Genomic DNA, 13,077 nt, shown 5'->3' on the forward strand with positions numbered 1-13,077 from the left:
GATACCCTGAGCTAATATGAGAGGGGAAAGGAGTCCAGGAGAGCTGGCTGTATTTTAAAGAAGCCTTATTGAGAGCGCAGGAATAAATCATCCTGATGTGTAGAAAGAATAGCAAATATGGCAGGTGACCAGCTTGGCTTAACAGAGAATTCTTTGGTGAGCTTAAACACAAAAAGGAAGCTTACAAAAAGTTGAAACTTGGATAGATGACTAGGGAGGAGTACAAAAATATTGCCTGAGCATGCAGGGGTGTAATCAGGAAGGGAATGTAATTAGGGGACTGTGGCACATGACTTCTGAGGAGAGGCTGAGGGAACTGGGCTTGGTTAGTCTGCAGAACAGAAGAGTGAGGGGGGGGGGATTTGATAGCAGCCTTCAACTACCTGAAGGGGGGTTCTAAAGAGGATGGAGTTTGGTGTTCTCAGTGGTGGCAGATGACAAAACAAGGAGTAATGGTTTCAAGTTGCAGTGGGGGAGGTCTAGGTTAGATATTAGGAAACACTATTTCACTAGGTGGGTGGTGAAGCACTGGATTGGGTTACCTAGTGAGGTGGTGGAATCTCCATCCTTAGAGGTTTTTAAGGCCCAGCTTGACAAAGCCCTGGATGGGATGATTTAGTTGGGGTTGGTCCTGCTTTGAGCAGGGGGTTAGACTAGATGACTTCCTGAGGTCCCTTTCAACCCTAATCTGCTATGATTCTAAGAGCAGCAGAGCAGCACTGGAAAAGGGGGCAAAGGGCAATCAAATTGATGGACATGGGGTGGAGGGCAGAACTGCCTGGAAGGAGAACAGACTATTTTGTTTGAGAGAAATGTAGGTGATTTCATGGCCTTTGACTGTTCTCCTGTCCTTCCCCACAGAAATTACATATTCACAGATCTGCAAATTAACATTTGGAGGCCACAGAAGCACGTAGTTGCTCCTGTGCTAGTAGGCTTAGTCCTCAGATGAGAGCCTAACTAGCAATTGAGACCTGTACAATCACCAGTCCTTGAAGATGACCTGCAAACCTTCTTCCATAGAATGAGAGTCGCGGTCCTGACTGACCCCTATTACAAGAGGCAGAGGGGCATTAGTAAATACAATAACCGATTGAATTTTAAAACCCAGCTCAACCTGAACCACGCCCTGTCCAAGATACTTTGTTATATAACATGTCAGGTGTTTTGCAATTTGGTTATAGATTATTTTCATGACTTATGTGTGTGTCCTCTTTGCTAGGAGGACTGTAGCCTCATTTTGTAGCTGACTCCCTTGAAAGCACTGGGGCCTCATAAAAGAAAGACACCACTCGCTGTGCCTGATGATCAGAGCTTTCTTTGACATTCATTTTATTATTTCCAAGGTTACGTCTAACACACTTCAACAATTTGGGCTGAAATTGTCCATGCCAGATATATGTTTCAGGTTGAATTGTTTTGAAAGATTTCAACAAAAATTGTTCAGCTATTTCTGACCATGGGGGGGAGCAGAGGGGACCTCTCAATATGAATATTTTTTCCAACCATTTCTTTGAAGACCTCTAGGTTTGGAAAAAGGAATTTATATTTGGCAGAGGAAATAATCCTAGGGTCAATGATGTGCCTTTTGCTATCCCAGTGAAAACCTAAACAGATCTGGACAAAATGTAAGCATGTTAGAATCACCACTGCCACATGCTCAATACAGCTTCTTAGAGGCCTGCTTCTAAAAATCTCTGGATATACTAGCTACACTACACATGCTCCCAGCCTCAGAGCTCCCTACATGCACCTACAATGATCTTGTTCCCAGCCCTCCACGAGCCTTCTAGATTGTAGGCATAAAGCTAAAGTTCCAGAAGGGACACAGGCCAAGCAGGAGAAGCACCACCAAAATACCTTTTGGCCTTAGGGCAGGTGTAGTGGGAACCAGGAAGAGATCATAAATTAGAATCTTAACTCTTCCACTCATTTGTGTTGCTAAGTCTGTGCACTTCACAGCTCTGACTATTGAGTGAGACAACACATTCATTAGGAAGCAGGCAAACATCATTACCCCATTTTACATATGGGACAACTGAATTATTATTTAAGGTCACCCCTTGCAGAATTCGGAATAGAACTCGGTCTCCAGAAAAACAGATCTAAGTCTCATCTACTTCAATGCACTGTTTTTCAGAATCTAGGTGCTTGCTTGTGTTGCATTTAAGGACTAGTCCATGCTCACCTCCAGAGCCAGGAATAGAACCCAGGATTCCCAGAATTGCTCTGCTACCTACCAACTGGTTGTGTAAGCCACTCGCAAAAAATGTATCTGAGCCCTCTCTAGTAGTTAGTTCACATAAAGGAGAACAGCCTGCACTTGGGTTCGAGTGGTAGTGCTTGGAGCAGTGAAGCTAAAGCTCCCGGGTTGCAATACTACTGATGACTCAACGGGGGATAAATATGGTACCTCGTGATAGAATTCTCATTTTTAGTTCCCTTTTTCAAGACATAAGAGATTACATTTAAAAAAACCCATCAAAATGTTTATGGTCACATAGTCACGTGCTAAGAAGTTATAAAATACCAAATTAGGGTTGCCTGTGCCACCTTATTTCAGCCTCCTTGTATCAAAATGCATATGCACAGTCTTTAATTACATGATCGCATATTCTTTCTTACAGGACCCTATACAAGCAGCCTTAATTCTGGCATTTCATAACGTTTCAGTTCTTGACTTTGCTATCTTAATGTTTTTTTAAATGTTTTAATGTATATAATAATAATCAGCAACAGCATTTACATTGGCAAATCCAGCCCTTGTCTCTGCAGCTGTAGAGGCTCCCATGACAAGTCAACCAATACAGTTATATGTATGGAAACATGATTCAGGGGTAATCAATATGAAGCCTGAGGACAAGCATTGGGACTCCCTACAGAACAGTGTACAGGGGCAAGGAGGGGCAGTGCCAAAGGTCCAGTGCTACCCAGATTCTAGTATTTTGCTTTGCAGCAGGGATACAATGCATCCATAAAAGCTACTTCAAACAGTAGGCTGAAGTAGAAGGAGATTTCCTTGAGTGGGCTGTATTCTGAGGACTGGAGGTAGATACCAGTAGACAAGAGAGACACCCAGCACCCAAGTCTACTACTTTGGCTGGTTCTGATCCCTAGATTTGGCCTATCTTACCTCTTCAAAAACAATTTACAAGCACCAATAAATTAGTTCTTCCCTGTGAGCTAAGTATTACCACATATATTTCTATGTTCCATTAGCCCCAAGTCATAGATAGAGAAAATGAGATAGGGGTAATTATTCATGCAAGGCCATAACGTGGTGCAGCCAGGATTAAAACTAAAGAGTTCCAGACTCCAGTTCTTGCATTAGGCCAAATTCTCTGTCATACACAAACAAGATACAGACAACAACTGTTCCACGAAAATGCAATACTTATTTTGTGCATTTCTCATAGCTTGATTCTGGCTCAACCAGTCCAAGTTTGTGGCACTTACCATAAACCATGGTAAATACAAACAGAGCCTATAGTGGAATGCAAGGTAGTAACACACCCTGTATGTTTCCATTATGGCCCAGTATGTTTCCATTATGCAGAGTACTCAAAGTTGACTTCATAGCAAAGTTAATTCTACGCTTGTCTTGTCTCACCTCAAAAAATTCTTTTAACAATTTTTTGTAACCAAATGATTTTACTCTGTATAATAATAAAAGACTTAAGAATAGACAACCAGAGGGAAAACACACACTTATACTGACTTTGCTGCTTGGAAACAAACCCTGAAGTACACACACAGAATGAATTAACTGGAAAACACTGCAAAATCTTCATTCTGAAAAGAAGTTGTCCCAGTTTGTCCACTTTTCCAATGGTCACTGACAAGTACTAGAACTAGAGTCAACGCTCTTGCCAAGATTTTCAATAGAGTTATTTTTAGAAATATTAAAACTAAAACAGTCATTTTGACATTGTGATTCTTCAAATATTACTCTTTTGCTTAATTTCTCATCTAATATGGCCTTCAAACAAAAAAAAATCCCTTTCAATATTATTCAGTTGAGAAAAGAGGATTGTGTAATGTTCGCTTTCTGAACCCTGGGTTCAGTCTCGCTGGGTAAAGTTACACAGTGCTCCTGATTGACTGAACAACTCTGACCTATATTAAAATGTTTTTAGTACTGGGGTAAAATATTTTGTTTCTCTTTTCCTAACATCAAGCCTGTATTTCATCTTTAAAAAAGCAAATATTTTCTTCAGTGCATGAGACATTTAGCCATTTCATGCTTTCACATTTGCACTTTCAAGACTTAGTCTATCTTACAGATATAACCTAGCATATTCTGTTTAGGAATATAGGAAAAGCCCCAATATGACTGTTTAACTCTGTCTCACTAATGCTTGCTATGAAATGTAATGGCTTTTTAATATGTTTTCATCTTAGTTGGAGAAAGTGAGCATGTTTGTGTTTGAGCTCCTCCCCTTCCAAGCAGACACAGACTGCAGCTGTAGTAAACAACCACCAGCCAAGAGTTGAGAAGGTCAAGGCCTCAGTGCTACACCAATATCAGTTTTTCCAAAAATGAAACCTAATTTCTTGGAAGGGGAAATTATTATTTTTTGTATATCGGAGAAAGGTAAACCACAGTCATTTCCATTCAAATGGGGGGAGGGAACAACCTTGATGAGCCACAGATAAAACATTTGACAAAAATAAAGTTAATTATTTTTCCATTCCTCTAATACAAAAGTATCTTATCCGTGGGTGCACACACAGCTGATTTGACAAATATAAATATTCCCTCAAACATAATTGTGTCCTCAGGAAACAATGTTTGACCTAAATGCAACAGTATCAGATACATTTTTAAGATATATTTTCCAGCATTCCACCAGCAAAATGCTACCCCTTTCTGTAAGGAGCAGATCAGGAGGTTGGGTAGCAATGTGAAGAGCAGTGCCAGCCACACAACCTTCACAAACGCAATCCTGCAGCTTCAGGGTATGATGGCTCATCTCAGTTTATCACAGTGGATGTACATTGTTTCCTCTCTGCTCAGGAGCTGTACCCTCATTTTCATAACTACTGGATGTGACTTGGCACACCCAAACCCTAACCACACCACAAGGATTGAATATTCCCCCCTAGTGCTTTTTTGGGGCTCAGTCGTGCTCCCACTGAATTACATTAGTGTTTTGTCCATTGACACTAGTATAATAAAAGGCGCTTGAGTGTTTGGGAGCACTCCTACCTGGTATACTCAAAGGAAAAAGGCTCCATCTATTATTACTTGTATTGTGGTTTTACCTAGGCACTGCAGTCGTCGACCAAGACCCCCATGTGCTAGGTGTTGTACAAAGAACAAAAAGATGGTCCCTATCTCAAACAGTTTACAATCTAAGCCCCTTACCACGCCCATTCCAGTGCATCACCATAGCAGAGGGCAGAATCAAGCCCAAAATATTAGAGGACCTCTCTTTTAAGGTGACAGCCAACTTGAGTATTTTCTGATCTGCCTAGTTTCAACAAAAATTCTAACAGAGCAGCCTTTGAATTGTACTAAATCTCAACAAAACTCCTTTAAAAATATTTACAAGGATTTTTCTACTTAGGTCAATTAAGAATCTTTACAAGGGACAACATGCAGGCCTGAGAACACCACCAGCAAAAGTGGTTGAACACAACCCTCATCCCTGCACATGTCAACCAGCTTCTAACATAACAACAGCAGCATCTAGACAAGTAAAGTAGAAAAGGGAATCAAGAATCCTTCCTCCTACTTCCACCCCACCTCCTAGGCATTGTGGGGGAAGGGATGGCTCAGTGGTTTGAGCACTGGCCTGCTAAACCCAGGGTTGTGAGTTCAATCCTTGAGGGAGCCATTTAGGGATCTGGGGCAAATATTGGGGATTTGTCCTGCTTTGAGCAAGGAGGTTGGACTAGATGACCTCCTGAGGTCCCTTCCAACCCTGATATTCTATGATAGGCACCCATTGCTCCTGGATTGCAGGTAGGGGCCTGGGAAAGGAGAGAACTCTCTGACCTCCACATCAACCTTCAATTTCTCCCCAGACTCTACAGTGTTCCAGGAAGGAGAAAATGGAGGCTTTCACAGCACTTAAGGTCAGGTTTCATCACTCCCTGCCCAACCCATCTCCTAAAGCTCCATTTCCATGAAAGGCCCAGGGAAAGATGGGTGTTCATGTGGCTACCCACTCCCTCCTGGCCCTTTTTGGCTCCAAGTAGGAGTCCTTGGAAAAGCAGATACCCTCCTTGCCCCAAACTCAGAAACTGCAGCAGCTCTGCTGCTTCTGGTAAGCCTCACATGCTCCAGCACCTGGGGAACATATGTGCATGTGAGCTCCTCCAGAGCAGTGAAAGAGGGATGCCAACATGCTAGCGCATGATAAAGACAAGGCAAAATGACCATCAGCAAAACAGTGAAAATGACTGTACATAAATGTAGCCAAAGCCACAATGAAGAAAAAAAAAGAGAATATTGTATTTGCTAACTTCTTTCAGCAATGGTGGTCACAGGATTCATTTGGGACTCTAGATCAGTGATTCTCAACCAGGAGTACACAGAGGTCTTCCAGGAGGTACATCAACTCATCTAGATATTTACCTATTTTATAAACAGGCTACATAAAAAGCACTACTAAAGTCAGTACAAACTAAAATTTCATACAGAAAAAATGAAAAAGTAATTTTTCAGCAATAGTGTGCTGTGACACTTTTGTACTTTGAAGTCTGATTTTGTAAGCAAGTAGTTTTGAAGTAAGGTAAAACTTGGGGTATGCAAGACAAATCAGACATCTGAAAGGGTTAAATAGTCTGGAAAGGTTGAGAACCACTGCCTAGACGGTACAACATTTTCAGACAGTAATGAGATTTTTAAGTTGACTGTGTCCTGTTCAGAAGCTTTTTTAAAAAAAAACAACACAGAGAAAAAAACGAACACTCAGTCTAGATTTAGTATAGCTTTATATGATCAATAAAATGCCCATATCACCCCATCTCCAATCTCCAGCAAAGTTACTAATTCTACACTCGAGGTTACTCTGCTGTTCCTTTAACATTTTAGAGTTGGAGATCAACCAGAAAATGGAGGTCATGCACCAGTACTATATAAAGCACCCTTGCAAAGTTGCCATGAATATCTGCATGCCATAGCAAAAAATAAAATAAAATAAAAATTTATACCATGACTGACAATGAAAAAAAAGAGCTGGTTAGCCACTTATGCAGGAAAAAAATTGCCACAAACATTTAGAATTTTACAAAGCTGACATAAATCATAAAATCAAACTAAACTGTTTATCTTCAATATATTTTATAATATCTACTCATTTTTGTTCTGCTTTTAAATGCATAAAATACATATCTTAACATATCTGGCAATAGGTGGTGACAACAGCTAACACTGAATAACCCAGCTACTGCTTCTTGAAACTGAATTAAAATTATGTTTCTGTAAATGACAGTTTAAAAAAAAAATCTAACAGGAATACACCCAGTGTTTAAAAGTGACCACTCCTATTCACATTGCAAACTCCTGCACCACCCTGCCTGTCATCAGCAAAATTTTATGTCAGACCATTTACGTTGCCAAACAACTCTATCCTCCAGTAAGAAAAGGGAATGGAATGGTTTAGGTGGATTTACAGGGTGACGTTTGTTTGACTGGCACTCGTCTGCTGTAGCAGTTCTATGCACATGTTTTAATGTAAATATGAGTGTTTGTTTCCCCAGCATTGGAGAGGAACTGGTACAACAGTCCTTACTTATATTTTTAACTAATCAGTTTGATTAAAAAAACATTATTCAATGGAATTTCTTAAAATTATCTGTACAGAACAGTTCTTTAACAATCTGAATAGTTAAAATTAGTAAAAGTGACAATACCAACTACATAGGCTATTTATCCAGATTATAAATTCCACTGTACTTAGACTTTAACTGAGCACAGTCAGCTTTTATCAGTTGAATTAAAGTTATTATTACTGTTAAGATACACAGAACTGTAAGCTTTTTGTGAGGGGAGAGAATAGAGTGGGAGAGATGGAGGGAACACATAGCACAAAGGATTTGGTACTTCCCCCCCAAACATTCAGTTTAAATACACTATTAATCAGCTCTTGCAAGTTCTTTTTTGCCCTCAATATAAACGGTCACAGAAAGTTCCAATAATAGGCTCTATTATGAATAAAATCAGAATTGATTCCTCTTGCATAGAAGCCTCTTGCTTTAACACAAACTAATGTCACTGAGGTCAACACTCACTCGTCAGGTTACAGCAAGCTTATAACAGACAAGCTGCGGTGGCTCCCAAGCTGACGCTCAACACTCTTCATGACTGGTCTCAATGTAAAGTTCTCCCTTGCCAACTCTAGCTTGGTCCACCTTAATTGAAAATAACAGCCATAGGCCATCCCCCAGCTACTGCCATGAACTATGCACTGTGGCAAGTGACAGTTACACATCATTACTACTGGAGACAATAACGACTGTAGCACAATGACCACTATTAATGCCAACAGTGTCATCCCCACCTTAACCCGTTACCCTCCTCCTCCAAATAACATGCACACAAACAGATTTTTTGAATGACAAACTAGAGCAGCAACCCCAAATTCAACATGACATTGATCTGTTTCCTTGCCACTGTCACTTACATGACCAAACAGTCCCACTCTGTGTAAACTACATGTTAGCATGCATTATTTGACAAAGGTTTTTGGGGTTTTTTTTTAGTTTTTTTAAACATCTTTTTTACAGGTAATTTAATAAAAGCCTTGCACATATCCTTGGTTTGCAAAAGCTTCTCCCTCCTGCCCTCCAGCGCTTGCCCCATTCGAGAGATCAGCCTTCCAACATTTTACAATAATGTAATGACAGGAAAATAAAATGTTATCTGAAAGCTGACTGATTGGGACAGCAAGAGAAAAAAAGAAAAGGTATGTTTATTCTGATAAGAAATGGAATAGGCACAGACCTGAACAGAAGCTGCAGAGCAGGAGAAACTGTTTTCTTTCCCTTATACAGAGTCCCCTCTCTCCCTCTCTCTCCTCCCCCCCCCCTCTCACACACACACACACACACACACGTTCTCTCTCACACACGCATTCACTCACACGGTCTCCCTCTGCTGCTCTATGCAGTTCTCAGGAAATGAATGGGGGCAACACAGAGAACTGTTGTACTTGCAAATGACTTACCCGGATCACATGATGTGCTAAATGTAGGGTGGGCCAGTGGGTGGAGGCTTCAGAAACAAGAGAGGACACAATATAGCGCGGGGGAGCCTTACCAGGGACGCATCGAATTGCACTGGGGGCCCGCTCGAGAAGGGGGGAAAGGGGTTGCGAGGCAGCCTTTTCTCCCACTCTCTTTGCCCTCCTCAGCGCAGGGGACCAGAGGGGACGCAGGGGATGGGAGGGCGGAGCAGAGGGGCGAAGGCAACCCAAACAAAAGGGGCCCCCTTTTCTCTCCCCCAGCAACAAACCAAGCCCCGCGCGCGGGCAAGTCCCTTTTCTGTACGTGTGATGGATCAGCAGGAACTAAACTGCTTTGCTGGCATGTAATGTATCCCCCCTTCCGCCCGCCCCCCAAAACAATCAGTCGGGGGAGGAGCAAGAGGAGGAGGGACCGTACAGCTGCGGCTCTGGTCGCTGAAATCCCCGGTGCGCGGCCGGCCCCGCCCCATCCTGAGAGGTGGGCTGGGAACACCCACCGCCCGGCCGGCGCGCTCGTGCCTCTTGCTGCTGCTGCTGCTGCTGCTGCGCCGGGACCGGCTCCGGCTCCGGCTCCGGCTCCGAACGTGCCCTGGTCGCTCGTGCACACACGCTCGCGCTCCGCCTCAGGCGGCCCCGCGAGCGTGTGTGAACGAGCTGCACGTGCCCGTCTGCCTGGGGAAGCCGCCGGCTCTGGGGGGGGGAGCCGTACCTGGGCTCCGCTCTCCCCGAGTCTCAGGGGGGACACTACAGGGCAGGGGAGCCGGGGGCGGGGGAGGTAGATGGAGATCTGCCGGGGGGGGGATAAGGAGCTAAGCGGGAGCGAGGCCAAGGGGTGGAGGAGCCAGGCGGGGAGGGGAGATGGGATGGTGAAGGAGATGGGGGGGAGGGGTAATAACAGCTCAGCCTTTGGGGGGCATGGGGAGCTGAGGAACAGATGGGAAGGCGTTTAGGAATGAGCAGAGATTACTGGGGCGAGGGGCTTGGTGGAGCAGACTGGGGATTGTGGAGGCACGGAGGGGTAGTTGAGGAACGTATGTGTGTGTGAAAGGAGGGGGGACTGAGAGGAAGGGCAGGGAAGAGTGGGTTGGATGTACTGCTGTGTGTTGCTTATAACAATGGCAGGTTAAAAAGAATCAGACCTAGGTGTGATTTTTTTATATATACTAATAGTGTCTCTTTAAAAGAAGAAGTGAAATTATGACACATGCAAAACAGTAACCAAACTGAAAATGCAAGATTTGATTTCTCTGAGTCACCCGGATGGTCAAAGTTTGAAACACAAAACAATGAAATAGGCATAAACCAATGTTCCTTTTAGCAATACTAACAATTTGGTCTCTGGGCTTGACAAACGAAAACTGAGAAAAGCGACCCACTGGCAGAGTACTTGAATTAAAAAGACATGAGGATATTTACTGAACTGTATTATTTACGTAACCCAGGAAAGCTTATGCCCAAATAAATTTGTTAGTCTCTAAGGTGCCACAAGGACTCCTCATTATTTGTACAGAACACTGTTGGTCAACATGTTTTTAACCATTGACCTGTTTTGGATTTATGTCAACACAATAGTTCCTATAAATACACCCCTGCTTTAAAAGAGATGTAATTAAATAAAATAATTAGTTTTCCTGAAAGATGTAAAATATTCTTTGGCAAAATCCGAGTGTCATCTCTGTAGTTCTGTCTCAGTCAGAACATCCTATAATGTGAGATTTGTATGTGTAAGGACTGCAGGATCAGGATCTCCATGTATCAAAGATACACAGATAAATTGATTCTAAACATTTAAAATAATGCTAGGACAATAAATTAACTAATACTAAAAACTTAGGCAAATATTGTATATCTTTTAACTGATTAAAAAGCAAGAATAATCTCTGGTATTTTGTGAAATAAAAATATTACCTCCAAGATGTTAAATTTTTGAGAAGCAGTGACAGTAAAACTGCAGGAAATACTTTAAAAAGAGATCTTACAAGGTTTTGTTTTTAAAAAAATAAAACATGTACCTAAATATGTATTTGCACAATAGAGTGTTCTGAGCCAAATCCTGGTTTTTTTATGACCTATTTACAACACGTCAGTAGCAGTGGTTTTAAGCTGGTTAAATGGGAATCCCCCCAGTGTAGGTGAATCCTTGGGTGATATAGAGCTAGTATAGCTGTTCTGTGCTACCTACCCTTTACCTTAAGGCTGCTCTAAATTCCTCTGGGGGCTCAACTGGCCCCTGGATAGCCTCAGTATCAAGGGGATGTACAAATGGCATAAAGCCACCTCCCTCCTTTCTCATCCCCACATCAGTTCTGCAGCAAGTGCAGCTCAGCTGGTCCAGAAGATCCAACCCATAATTTTTAAAGCAGTTATTACAATCCTTTTGGTGAATAACACGTTAAAACAAATAGGGCAGATCATCTTCCAATAGATTTAATAGGTTACTACCTGGCTTGTTAGGTAAAATATATAACTACATTTAACCAATCCTGTTTATATGCATATTTACACAGTAAACCAGACTGGCTTCCTGTTGTTCTTGGGTAATTTATAGAAACTTACCAAAATATAATTACTTGTAGCATACATAATGTAATGTTTCTTTGGCTACACAGTATTTACCTAAGAGGCCAAAATAACCACAAACAGCTTCCACTTCCTTATACTATGATGTATTTGTTGCTAAATCCAGCTCTCTAATATACAACTGTGTGTCTTTTCATACAATTTGTCATTAACTATTATAACGTGAACCACTTCCATATGGCTTCTTTTGGCAAGAAAGAGCTAGTTACCGTCACCAGCTACTTGTCTCTGGTTCTGAACTCCATTTTCTTCAGAGCTAAGGAAAGGAGGGATAACAAGTGTGCAAAGTTAAGCATATACAAATATACATTTACACAGACGTGCAACAGAGAGAGAGAGAGAGATTAGGCTTAATTTTCCACTGCCTCATATCTTGTGTAGTCATTTACTCTTGTGCAAAGTAAGTACACAATGCTAACAAATCAGAATTAGTAGTGTTTTCACCAACTTTCAACAAGTGAATGGCAGCTTTCCTTCATAATACTATTTTTATATAGAACACATTCCAAAAATCTCATCAGATATTATCATTCATTAAATTCAATAAGATAATATTTTACCATTGTCAAAATGTAGAGTTGTAACACAATATTTTAAAATCAGACTTTTAAAAGATAAAGTGCAGATTACCATATTTAGTGGACTATTATAGAACTCCATTGGAAACACTCCCCTGATAGACTTGTATCACGTACTCACAATTATCAATAAAAAGCATAAGCATTTAAATTCATTCTTCTTAACCAGTTGGAACTAACAGCAGCGATTTCCCAGTGTTGGATGTCCTATAAGGAAAAATCATAGCACTGGCTTTCACTCACTGGGGTTAAAGGGTTAATGAGCACTTGACACATGAAAAATGAATAGTGATAGTAGGAAGATGATTGCATGTAGACATTGTGATGAGGTACATAACAGAGAAACATGTTATACACATTGCTGTGCAGTGAGAGGCAGGTGAAGCTCATTTCTACTGAATTTCATATAAAATATTAAAACCATCAATATTTATTTTATCACACTGAGAATATTTTATCCATTTATCTAATTTATCTAAGGAAATCATCCAGAGGAAAGGTTGGTGGAGCTGACATTTTGTGGTTACAAAATTTGTTCTCTGTGAACTTCATTATGTGCTATGTTGGCTGTTTACGTGGTCTGTTGCCTGCTTCTAGGAACTATTACCCATATACCTGAATTTGCAGGACTGTATCCAAGGTAAAAATATGACTGCATTTGCAGTAGAAATCCAAATGTGTTACATGCTTATGTATCAATAGACTGATCTAGAAATAGGGATAAT

At 41.4% G+C, this 13,077-nt stretch overlaps 1 protein-coding gene across 8 annotated transcripts in view; it reads right to left on the reverse strand.

The window, feature by feature from the left end:
• KLF12 (KLF transcription factor 12) overlaps window positions 1–9,745 on the reverse strand; it is a 370,074-nt gene extending 360,329 nt beyond the window's left edge. For 3 of the 8 annotated variants that reach the window (XM_073346709.1, XM_073346774.1, XM_073346719.1), the window contains exon 1: window positions 8,954–9,122. The gene's annotated coding sequence lies outside the window, so the exon portion shown is untranslated. Of the gene's footprint in view, window positions 1–8,241; window positions 8,635–8,953; window positions 9,123–9,176; window positions 9,539–9,612 lie in introns of those variants that run through there. The other 5 variants (XM_073346748.1, XM_073346757.1, XM_073346728.1 and 2 more) reach the window with 5 other exon arrangements.
• Between the last annotated feature and the right edge of the window lie 3,332 nt (window positions 9,746–13,077).

The sequence above is a fragment of the Lepidochelys kempii genome, chromosome 1, assembly GCF_965140265.1.
Source record: "Lepidochelys kempii isolate rLepKem1 chromosome 1, rLepKem1.hap2, whole genome shotgun sequence".
In the NCBI taxonomy this organism is placed as follows: domain Eukaryota; kingdom Metazoa; phylum Chordata; order Testudines; family Cheloniidae; genus Lepidochelys; species Lepidochelys kempii.